Source organism: Phacochoerus africanus, chromosome 1, assembly GCF_016906955.1.
Source record: "Phacochoerus africanus isolate WHEZ1 chromosome 1, ROS_Pafr_v1, whole genome shotgun sequence".
Classification (NCBI taxonomy): Eukaryota; Metazoa; Chordata; class Mammalia; order Artiodactyla; family Suidae; genus Phacochoerus; species Phacochoerus africanus.
In genome coordinates, this window is record NC_062544.1 from 239,987,815 (window position 1) to 240,000,535 (window position 12,721).

The 12,721-nt window shown below is 40.0% G+C and overlaps 1 protein-coding gene across 2 annotated transcripts in view; it reads right to left on the reverse strand.

Annotated features, from left to right (window-relative positions):
- COL8A1 (collagen type VIII alpha 1 chain) overlaps positions 1-12,334 on the reverse strand; it is a 157,409-nt gene extending 145,075 nt beyond the window's left edge. The window contains exon 1 of one of the 2 annotated variants that reach the window (XM_047793883.1): positions 12,142-12,334. The gene's annotated coding sequence lies outside the window, so the exon portion shown is untranslated. The remainder of the gene's footprint in view (positions 1-12,141) is intronic. The other variant, XM_047793890.1, reaches the window with a different exon arrangement.
- Between the last annotated feature and the right edge of the window lie 387 nt (positions 12,335-12,721).

Consider the following 12,721-nt stretch of genomic DNA (forward strand, 5'->3'; position numbering starts at 1 on the left):
CAATGCATTGAACAATTTAATGAATATTACTGTGGTCATGGTATTTGCTGGGGATACTAAACAGCATCTTATTCAGTTTTTTTTTCAGTATTTTATATGCTTATCAGGGATAAAAGACATAGCTCATGAAAATTAAATATTCTCTGTGGTCCAATGCAGTAGTCACTAGCCACATGTGGCTATTTAATTTTAAATTTAAAGAGATTACAGTGACATAAAATAAAAAAGTCAGTACCTTAGTTGCACTAGTCACATGTCAAGTACTCAGGTGCCATATATGTCTGGTGTTACCATATTGGGCAGTTAAGATATAACACATTTCCATTATTGCAGAAAGTTCTAGAAGACTGCCTGGATCTCTTCAATACAGGGTATAGGCAACACCTAAGTGACATTTATAACTGCTTATTAGTTGAGAATAGAGAAGGATCGATGCAGGCTGCAATGTTTTGGAAGGCCTTAATTTATGGTTATTTTGACAAGTGTAAAGGACAGTGGAGGATATTCAGTAGAGAAAAGGAAAAAAAAAATGTTTTGGGGGCAGATTAGCCTGTCTGGTTTAGGTCAAATTCTTAGTACAGACTGGACAGAGATGGATATGGAAAGATGGATTAGGGTGAGAGAGATGGAAGGACAGATTGGCAAGCTAAGGTGTTTGTTCCATGTTTCCTAATGCCACTGAAAGTTTTGAGCAGGGTACTGACAGTTGTGGGACAGTGGCAACATCCAGCAAATAAATTTTCCTTTGTAATTTGGTAGGCCCACAGTAGGTCCACATTTAATATTAGCCTACTAATGGGAGTTCATTCTGTGCATTTTGTTCATTCTCTGCACTCTTTTGTTAGCTCCACGGTTGAGCCTAGGACACTGTACATGTGTGTGCATGTGTGAATGTGTCTTCTTGGAACACCCTGTGGAGATATCAAAAAGCATATTTAGAGCCTTCTCATTCACTGTCACTGCATTTTGTTTCCCTATTCTTCCTGCAAGGAACTTACTTTTTTTTTTTTTTTTTTGTCTTTTTAGTGCCACACCCACAGCACAGGGAAGTTCCCAGAGTAGAGGTTGAATTGGAGCTGTAGCTACTGGCCTACGCCACAGCCACAGAAATGCGGGAATGGAGCCGCATCTGTCACCTACACCACAGCTCACAGCAGTGCTGTTGAGTGAGGCCAGGGATCAAACCCACGTCCTCATGGATACTAGTCCGGTTTGTTAACCACTGAGCTATGACAGGAACTCCCTAAACTCACTGTCTTAAACAAAAAATTAGCCCTTGCCTTTACAGAGTGGACATGACCATGACAGGGCTGGGCAGAGTGCTAGGAAGCCTGGGGAGGTACACACACAGCCCAAGGCATCCTGGGAATAGGCAGGTCTTTTCAGAAGGGAAGGTACCTGATCTGAATCTTGGAGGGAGTACAGATTAATTCAGTAGATCAGATGAGGAATGCTCCATGCAGAGAGGGAAGATGAAGTATAAAAGCACAGCAGGATGTGACCATGTGGAAAGAACTGGACCTTATTTCCTCTTTTGTCTTTGGCACAGCACAAAGGAAGGGTTCAGAGTATACTTATTTCTATATATAAGCTTCCCCTGCTCTCTGGAAGTAGATCATTCCTCTGAAGACTTCATTGGGCAAAATGGTAGAAAGTGGACAAAGTAAGTATCTTAGGACACATCTTGTTAATGGAGTCAAAAAACAAATCCAGATAAAGCACAGATGCTCACAGATACAGTTCAAAGCCAAGGTGGCTGGATGCTGAGTGTAGTTCCTGGGCAGGGAGCTTGGAGGTGCTGCAAAAGGAATGCTGAATGCTATTTTAGCTTTTTGCTCCCCCCTGCCCATAAAAGTGAAAAAACTCTTTGGATTTATTTTGTGAAAACAGGTAGGTCTTTTGTAAAAGTGAAGTGGCATAAAGTGAAATTTCAGAAAATGGGGAATGTCTGTATACCCTCATGCTGATTAAGCAGTAGGTGTAGACAACAACAGAATTTTGTCTAGGTGACTCACATGGCCAGGGGCCTCAGCTAAGTTTTCACTCTCATCTCCTGGGTATAGAATATAGTAAGAAGAACACTAAAGAGAATGATCTAGGGAGCCAGATTCAGGTTTGTTTAACATGCCACAGTGCCTTTGTTCTAGCATGCTTCTCATATAATCACGGGAATTTCTATTGCCTTAAGAATGACAAGCTAGCTTGTCACTCTTTTTCCCAGATTCATGCCAAGCAACTTGGGATCACTTGGGGAGAATTTATGGAGAAACCTTAGCCCTTATAATTTACCCCAGGGAGAAATGATAGCTTTTTTTTTGTTTATTTTTCTAGTTACACAGCCCTTACTTTTTTGGCTCTGAAATGGCAGACTGTTTTTAGGAAAAAATACAAAAAAAGAAAAAGAGATTAAAATCACAGTATTAAACAAAAAACAGAGCCAGTCAGCAGTGTCTAGGAACAGAGCCACTGGAATTCTCTCACTTTGTGAGTCAGAGGCAGTGACATAGGGAATCTATATTTTCTCTCCCTTTTATGCTATGACAAGACCTCATGAGAGGCAGCACGGAGGAGTAGGAAGACTCTGGGCTTTGGTGTGTGATCTGGATGGGAATACCAGCTCTGCCACTTCCTAGCTGTGTGACCCTGGGCAAGTTGCTTGACCAAAGAGAGGCTCTGTTTTCCTCATCTTTAAATTGGAAATGATAGTACCACACTTGTAGGGTTTATGTTAGGAATAGAGATAATGAAAGCAGTAGTGTTTGGTCCTATTAGACACTTAATAGATATTATCTATTATTATAACTAGTAATGATGATTTTGATCTTCTCCCTTAGAGGACTGTGAGCTACCTATTTTCTTAAAGGCGAGGGTGTGACACCACATGGCTTTGGGGATACCTTTGTAAAGGTGATTGATTATCTTTGTAAAGGGGAAAGAAAAGTCCCAGAATAGGGCCCTAGGAGAAGTAGTAAATTTGATGGGGGCAGGAGGTATGAATATCATAGGAAAGCCAATAATCTTTAATGTAACAAGATATACTAGAACACCTGTGTGTTCCTATTTTAGGAATCAGCTCCCTATTGACTATTGATGGTAAACAAGTAGATACTCAAGGAAGCTGTTTGATTAATGATCTTGGTTAATTAGTGGAGGTTATGGTGAAACAGAATTATCAGCTCAGATTGTTGAGCTAATTCACAAAGTTTTCTAGGCTCCTTGTTTACTGGACTTAAGCTCATTGCTGGCCATTTCTCTATTTGTAACACAATATCCAGACACTGGGAAAGAAGAGGAAAGGAAGAGATGATTTTAGTCTGTACAATATTCATTCTTTCTCCCTTCTTTCTCTCTTTCATTCTCCTTTTCTCCCTTTCCTTTCTTCCTTCCACGCATCACTTTCCCCTCTCCTCCCTCTCTCTCTCTCTCACCTAATTAATGTTTGTTAAAAACTTAAATTATTCTGACATTTCTGCTGTTATTATAAAGAACTGAACAATGGGACCAAAACATGTTCATCTACTTCTTCTATTCCCTTTTCAATTGGGTGTTGTAACCACACTGGGATTGTTTCTTATTTTACAGTTTGACATAGTGAGTAATCTATACTGAGACTCCATGTGTATTACATATTAACTAGCAACACTGACAATACCATGTTCTAGTAGATCTTGAAATAATGAAGTAGGGCAGTGAGTCTAAACTGTTCCCAAGCTGTTCCACAGAATACCAGCCCCAAGAGAAGCTCTTAGGTTGGGAAGATTTGTCATCACACAGGTTGAGGGTACATTATTTACTGTAACTTTTTTGAAGAATGAAAATATACATAGCATATTAAGGTCTTTGTGAAATCTTGAAGAGAGTAAAATTGATTATTTCACTGAGTATTTCTGAAATTTTTTTGACCACAGAATTTTTTTCTGCATAAACACATATTAATACCCTAAGTATTACTGTTTTTGAAACATACTTTGGAAAATGCTGAAGAAGTGGCATTCAAAGATTTTATACAGTCTAAAAGTCATTATTAAATATATTATCTTTCTCCAGTTAAAACAGAATTTTTAAATCACAAAATATTTTTTTCTGGAATGAAGAATTTTGACTGGTATCAAAAGATGGATGGGTGAACACATAGGCCTTTTGAGACTCTTTAAGTCATAATTTAATAATTGTTTATTTTCTTTTTTCTGCTTACCCTTGAGTTTGGCCCCTTAAGACATGTAGAATTGTCCTCTGTATGCCAAGAAACAAAAATGCTCTTGGTATACATTGGAAAGTTGTATGTTTATTTGGAATTGTATTCCAGTTGGACTTGGTTCTGTATAATTCAGTGAGCCATCTCCAGGTGTTGTGAGTACAGTCCATTTACTATGTGTGCTTAAGTAGCACCGTTCTGTAAAATAACTAGCAAGACCTCGAGCGTCTCCAAATGATAGAGTGGTATTTGAGAATTGTTCTTCTATTTAAGATAAATAAATAAAGGCAGACAGATGATCAGTGACTTACTCTAGGCCCCAGAAAGAGTCAAGGTGTTCTGGGGATTAAAATACTGAAAATTTTCTAGAACAAGGGGTTTTCAGGTCACATGCATACCAACTTCACAGCTTCATCTGTACTGAGATCAGTAATAGTCTTAGAGGATTGCTCTGTTTTCCTGTGAATATCACATTTTTTTCAAAGCAAGCAGCCCTTTCCTGGTGTGCCAGGAATATTTATTTATTTATTTATTTATGGTCCTAATTGAGCTCTATCCCCCAGAAGTTTCTGAATTAGGCAAGTCTCAAGTCTTAACAAGCCATCCCCACAAGGCTGCACAATGGAAATGTTCAATGGAAAGGTATTCACTTCAGTCTAGGCAAGGCTCTGTCTGCTCCCTGGAGAGACCAGGATCCAGGAGTGCAGGTTCTGGGCCATCTCAGTTGGAGAAGCCTCTTTGGCCTGTTTCTGCCTCCTTCTTTCTTGCAGCTCTCTCCCCGCCTCTTGATGATGAGGTTCTGGTCCTGGCAGGACACAGAGACTTCCCTTTGGAATCCATGAGATCTTCTGACCTCTGCTCCCTCTGCGCTTGTCTCCTGCTGACCCCCAGCTGCCGTGATTTACTTATTACTGAATTGGGCATTTAGTCTTGGCTGGTGGTGGCCTTGGAAAGAACATTTTCTAAGATTGCCTTAGTTTTCTTTCAAATAAACTTCTACAAGCCTGTACATTTCTGGCATTGCTGAAATGCAGGTGATTTATTTAGAGGGGCTTAAATTGGGATTTTTTTTTTTTAAGAAGAAAACCAATAAGGTGATACACTCTCAGGGTACATTTTAGCCACTGGTTGGAAAGGACACCTTGTTCTGTCTTTTATCAGAAACATGCGAATCTAAAGGCTCCCTCTTGGAATAAGTCGGTTTTTTTCTGTTCTGAGACACTCAACCCCCTGGCTCCCTCTACTGGTCAGTAACCTCCCTCCCCATGCATTTGAACAGCAAGGGACTGGGATAAGCTGGGAGCTAGAAAGGGGAACTAGACATGACATTAGGATTGTGGATCCAACAGTCTATTTTTGCTGCAGATCCCTTTTCTTCCCTCATTCTTCTTACCTCAATAATTTTGGCCACCTAAGCCACAAATTCTTAGCTCCACCTAGTGTCTCCTGTATGTACTCCTTGGCCTTATCTTGTGTCTGTCCTTTAACAAGAGGCCACTTTTTGGCTTTATAGCACTGATGAACACCATGACCCAAGACCTCTGGACTTTAAGATGGAAAATTGTTAAGTACAGATCTTTAAGGAAATATAATAATGTGCAGTCATCACTCTGAATTCATAAGTCAAGTTTAGACTCTTCTTTAGCATGAGCATGGCATGGTAGAGGAAGATACTAAATGGGATGAAAGCTGACAGAACATCTCCCAGCTGCCCCAGGACAATACTCTTCAATCAGCTCTGAGGATTTGCTGTCCTCCTGCTGAGCTGAGGGCAGCTGTGCTGGGTAGTGAAATATCTGCAAAAAGCAGCCGTAGTTGCCCTAATACATGAAGCCTTAATTATGGCTCAGGACTTAAGCAAAACAGCTGTTTTATCTAGCTCACAGAGAGGACTGGAGAAGCTCCCCAAAAGGCTGATACATTTTATTTCCTGGAGAAGCCAAGAGCTGACACACCACCCAGGCCTATTCTGTTAGAGCTGGAAAAGTAGTACATGAGGTGACTAATTGCCTTTAATCTCGGCACATCAAATGATGCCAATGCCTAAATATTCTGAGATGTAAACACATCAAGAAGGCTTAAGAAAGACAGTCTTCAAGAAAGACTTACTTAAAAAGTATGTTTTCACAATGATGCTTAGTCATTGACTATGTAAATTTTAACATACAATAAATCAATTTCAGGAACACAATGACTGTTTTAAAGATATGCAAACAATTGTCAGGCATGCTTTAGAGGAAAGTGAAGAAGCATCTGGGGTAACATCTGTCCACTTCTCAGGGTAAATTCTTTCCAGAAAAGATACAAGAATATTCTTTTCTACCTTTGTCATTTTCCACACTGGGGTAACTTTATGGATTACTAAAAATCATATTGTTATCTTAGGAGAGAACATTTTGATGACCTGACATCCATGGACTTAGTACTCTGGGTCAGAGTCAAGTCTAAAATGAGGTCAAATGAGGCTCTTTTCTGAGTGGAAGTACAGCTAAGGTTTAAGAAATGTTTTAATAGATGTAATGCGTATAAACCATATGAGCCAGTGCCAGTATCCAAATGGTGTTAAACTGAAAGAAGACTGACCCAAATAGGATATGACCTCCCAATCATGTGAGTGGGTCTTAGCTCAGACAATCATATTAAAAATCTCTTCTCCAGCACTTCCAAATTCTCCAGAGTTCCTCCCCTTTCTGTTTCAGAAGGATGGACCCTCTAAGTCACACTACCTCTCTCTATACTTTTGGCCCCTGGATAACCCCTCCCCTGTTTCCTCTGATGGCCCATTATGCATATTTTGCCCTTTCTCTCATTAACAACCTGGGGGGATGCTGGGTGATTATACTGGCAACATCTTGTCAAGATGGTGGTGAAGAAGGTTACTTTGTAGATCATTACACCCAAACAATAATTTGTTCTTTCATATGAAAAGTGAACTAAATCTTAGCCTGCTACAAAAAAAAAAAAATAGTACAATTTCCAGAACTCAGGTGAATGTAAGAAGGACCAGTGAAAATACTGTAGTCGGGGGAATGGCTTAGCCACTGATCAGGCTGAATGAACTCTCTTACATTTCCTAAATCATAGGGGAATCATAAATTTGATAGACTTGAAATGTGAGTCTCTGTAATTCCTTATAGACGTCTAAGGATTTTTATAGAAGGAGTTGAGAAATATGGATATTTTATAATTAGGCTTTTTTAAAAAAAAAAAAATCACTTAGGCACTCAACACATTTACCAAGCAGCTATTATGTATCAGGTCCTCCAATGAAGAAAAACACACAAGGTCCCTGTGATGGTGACAATCAGTGATTTCACTCTTTACAAGGGGTTGTATCAATGTTTCCAAGCATTCTGTAGTAATGCAACTGCAGCCCTAAACCTCTACCAGCTTATGGTTTCTGAGAACCCTCTATGTTATGTTCCAACAGAGTTCTCTATAGAGTCAGAGATACATTAGCTATACACTCTGTAGGGAAGACCCATTAGAGTTATTCAGGATAGAGATCTGGTCAGAAAGCTTGGCTATATGAACTCCAGCTGTGGTTCTCCTGCACATGTCTGGGTGACCTGAGGCAAGACATCAACCTCTCCGACTTTTCACTTTAGTTAAAATTACCTCCAAGGATCCTTCTGGCATTTATAGGGTATGAGTCTCTAAATATGTTTTTAAACCCCAAGAAGTTCTAATAGGGCCTAGATAAAAAGTGCTTAGAAACGTCATTTCAAATTGGAGGCATGTAGCAGGTTTAAATTACTTCTCTTCTAGGTACATGAATTAAGGTTTTGAAAAATGTAAAGACTTTTTATTTGTTGGAGTGACAATTTATATCCTTTTTAAGAGAAGTATGAGACTTTTGATAATGAGAAATGCCACAAGTATGAGTGGTACTCCAGAAACTTGATCTATAAGAACTAAAGAGATTTCTTCCATTGGAAGAAAAAAAGAGGGTAGCACAGAGGGTCATGGCTGTATCCGCAGATCCTGTGCTGAAGGAGAGAAGGGCAGCTTTTGTTTTCCAGGAAGGACAATGGAAGTGAGCCCAAAATGAATAGAGGGGGTGTTTTAATATTTTATATTTTTATTTTAGTCTGAGGTGCTTTTGCTGTAATGTTTCATTGAGAAGTGAGAATTCATTATTATTTTAGCTGATCACTCTATGATCAGTTCTTGGGAACATTTTTGTTTCAGTCACTTTGGTTTGATTCCATGCAATTTCAACGGCTTTGTGGATTTGCGTACACAGGGCCCCCAGATTACAGACATTCCGACCTTGTGTGACTCCTTTAACCCCCTTCCTGCAAATCTATTTGCTGGAGGATAGACTATAAAGAACCTCCTGCCTCAAATAGCAAAAGCAGTTCCCAAAGCCATAGTGGAATGTCTGATTAGTGGCTACTCTGCTGGTGCTGAAATGTGGTTAGTATTCTTTCCCCTCTTCACTCCTTGTGTCTCTGCAGAGGGAAATTTTAGTAGAGCTCTAATTTAGTTCTGTGGGGTATAAACTGATGTTAATGACTGCCAGGCATTGGAAGATCTTTTTCATTATATCCTTAGCATTTCATAACAACCTGTGAGCTAGGCTAATTTTTTTTTTTTACATTTAAATTTCTAGATGTTTTGAGTAGTAAAAGAGCCCTGATTACCCAATGCTAAAGTCAAAGATTCTCTGTATTCTAAAGGGCATTCATTTTTCTTAACCTCCTCTTTTTTTTTTTTTTCCTCTCTCTCTTTTCACTCAATAGCTAGAACAATGAAACTCTCAGAAGAATGTACTCTGGTCTGAAGAGCTATACTTTTTTTGAATTATGCATATGCATGATTATGGGGACCTGGTGAAAGAGAAGGAAGCCAGAGCTTGAAGAAAGACCTTCAGAGGGTTACTTAGAGGACCAGAGGTTGGGAAATATGGCTACATCTCAATCATGCTGCAGGTTGCCTTATCAAAAAGGATGGCCATGGATAAAGAGGCTTAAACAGCTGCCTCTAAATTCTAACTAGCAAATAGTTACCAAACACTGGGTCCTTTGGGAGAGTCAGGGTTGATTTGTTGGTGTGAACCACCCAATAGTCAAAAATATTTTCTGAGGGTTTTTATATTCATAACATAGCTTTCACTATTATAACTGGCAAAATCCTATGAGTTTTAATGTGGGGCTGACCTGAAATCATTTTGGTCTTTAGAACTGAGATGTTCTCTTCTGTTAGAGAAGGACATAGCAGGGATGGATCTTAACTTAATAGTGGAAATACTCTTACTGATTTAAGAAAAAAAAACTAAGAGCAGATATGGATTTTTGCCTTTAGTGTCTTCTCATAGTCCCCATAAATAAGAGCAAAAAGAAGCTGGATTTTTAACAGAGGTTCTGAACTTTCTCCTCTCTGGGGCATTTCCTAGGAGCAATTCTGTCTAGCTTCCCTCTCAATTCTCTGCTCAGTCCCATCCTTCTCTCCATGCTTTTTATTTTACGAATGGAAGTAAGGTGGGATATATTTCTGATTACAGAAAGAATATTGTATTATCATTTGAGGAATAGCAGAAAATGGAAAATGTGTGCTTCCCTAGGTACAATAAGCCCCCACAATCTTTACTAGAGCACCTTCCCTGTGTCTCTGGTAAAATAGGCAGCTACCCATCTTTTCTTTTATGAGAAACATTCATGAAATCATTCAAAGCCTGCTGTAATGGTGTCGCATAGGCTTGCCATGCACCCAATCCAGGGGTAGCTCTAGAGAGGGCATAGGGAAGATTCATGTCTCCACAGCTTGTATAAAGAGGAAGACTTTGGGGGAAGTTCATGAAAGCCCACTGCTGATTTTCCTGTAAACTTAAGGAGGGAAGTGTGGAGAAAGCATCACTTTGAGTGTCTGGTAAAGACCCCTGGGAAAGTGAGATCATGAGCAGCCTAGGATGATCTCACCCAGCTATTTAGGGTATTGAACGTGATGGCACATGGGGAAGGCAGCTAAATGGCTCATAGCTGGTAGAGTGGATTAACTGCCAGGAAAAGCAGAAGCAAACCCTGGGAGAACAATTTTCATCCCCAAATTTAGGAATAACAGGGAGCTCTTTTACACCGGCAGCACATTTTTTTTTTTCTCCTAGAAAAGATAACTTTCCTCAAGGGGATCTGGTGAATGAAGCAGTGTATTTCACCCTTGTGATGATGGGCATGAGTCCGGCAGTAACATAAAAGAGGAATTAGCTTGGACATACCACACACTTGGTTTGGCCTGCTCCCATACCTGTGCTCTTGTCATGGTTGATTACCCACTTACAGCGAATATGAAGCAAGCAATCTGCACTGTGGCTTGAGATAAAAGGTATTTTAATATGCTCAGGTCACATACTATCATAGCCAAATAGTAATTTTATATCATTTTCTTAAAGGAAACCACACTTCTTGCAATAATTTTTCCAATGAAGCAAAATTTCACATGACAGAAAGTTTTAGAATATAACTCTTTCATTTGAATATAGCATGAAAGTGTATCCATTTGGGGTGTTTCATCCATGCCAAATAGAATTTTAAAATATCTTTATGATCCTTTTTTGATATACAAACAATAAGGAAGAAAGAATTGGAAGACCCTCAATTAAACTTCTAATGATACTACTTTCTTTAATAGTGAAGACTTTTTTACAGCTTTGGAGAGTTTCCCCTTACAAGTGAAACAATATAAACAAACCAAAAACAAAACAAAACAAAAAAAACTTTTCCTCTTACTTTAAGAACCTTGAGGGCTGAAAAAGTGGTTTGGTTTCCTGACTGCCAGGTTTGGTTTGCCCTCTCTAAGCGGTCTTATGCAATTCCCTAGAGGAAATATTTGAAGAGGGTTTTTCTCCCACATGAGAGAGTTTCATCCCACACAGCCCGCAGATCCTGATGGCAAACTCTGTGGACCAAGTGTCTGGCTTTCTAGAAGTAGCTGAAGAGTACGTTTTTCCTCTTGCAGGTGCATAACACTCATTCTCAGATCTCAGAAATAAGAAGGTAAAGACTGAAGTCTTTAAAAATAGCTTAAAGAGGGTAGCTTAAAGACTCTGTGAGAATCGAGTGCCAATCAAGTCAATTTTGAGGAGATGAGGGCAAAGAGGGTGACAGGCAGGGATCAAACTTCTAAAGCCTTCTAACTGATCTTTCTTTACAACCCTCCAGTGTAAACAGAGGTATTGGATAATCTGGCCTGTAGTTTTCTCTGACTGTGAAACATATTGAAACGCTTTATGTTTAGAAGTGTATATAGAAATTCATGAAGTTCTTTTGTATACTTTCTCATTCCAACGCAATTCTCATTTTAGGACGTCTTGAAAAGATAGCTAGCTTTGTGAGAGCACGTTGTGCCCCAGCTTGTAAATTTGGATTTATTCTTTCCTATCTACCAGCCACCTGATTATGGTCTCTGTGCAAAGGGCACCCGTTCACATCATTTTTTCCAAGCACTTAAACCTGGAAAGATATTTTTTAGAGGACTCACAGAAGCTGTCTTGGGGGTTTGGAAAACATGGCAAAATTGTTAGCAGACCTTTGGCTGTGCTATTTTTAGGAAGCTAATTGTGTTCTTTTAAAATACATTTTCAACAATGGGACAGAGTTTTCCTTGCCCCCACTGATATGTGAAATATTTACAGTGAAAAAAATGTCACTAAAACACCCCAAATGGATACACTTTAACCTCGGCAACAGCCAGCAACAGGGAAAAGTGATTTAAAAGGAGAAAAGGTTTTTGCAGTATTTGTGCTGCTGTTTCTGTCCAAAATGAACTTTTTATTTTACCGTTCAAACAGAAGTTTGTTTTCAAACCAGTTGCTGGTTAAAGGAGCAGCTGATTTGGCATCCATAAGAATCAGCTCTAACCAAACAATAAGCCTGCCAACCAGAGGAAACTTATTCCCCAGGAAACAACACCTAGGAGGTCAGATACCTGTAGAAGTATTATCTTACCTTGAGCACGTAAGATCCAGGAGAGAGGCTCAGGGCTCCCACAGGAGAGGACCGGGAAAGTGCTCTGATCCGCTGCTGGTAACATGCACTTGGCTTTTATGGGCAGGTGGGTGGAGCTGCCCCTCATAGTAGGTGGGCAGAGAAGGAGCGGCTGCGGGCGGGCAGCCCCGGGAGGAGCTGGACACTCTTCTTTGGGGAGGGGCTGGGAGGGCAGTGCCGAGAGCCCAAAAGAGGGAGGAGAGGCGGGGAGGGAGGGGGTGCAGGAGCGGAGGACGGAGTGGAAACGGGAGAGGGAGGGAGGGTGGGAGAGCGAGGGAGAGAAAGAGAGAGAAGAGAACAGAAATAAAGATAGAGAGAAAGGGATGTAGCTCAGAAACAGGAGAAAGTAGTAGTTTGGGGAGAAAATGAATGAGACAGAGACACTGAAACAAACAAGATATAGAAGGAAAGGGGAATTGGATACGTTTCCCGTTTTGCATGACATTTTTGATGGGGGGGGGAATTGAAGGTGACCTTGATAACAAAAGGTGTTTTCTGTGAATATAAAAAGCTAAATAACAGCTCAGGAACCTTGAAGGGC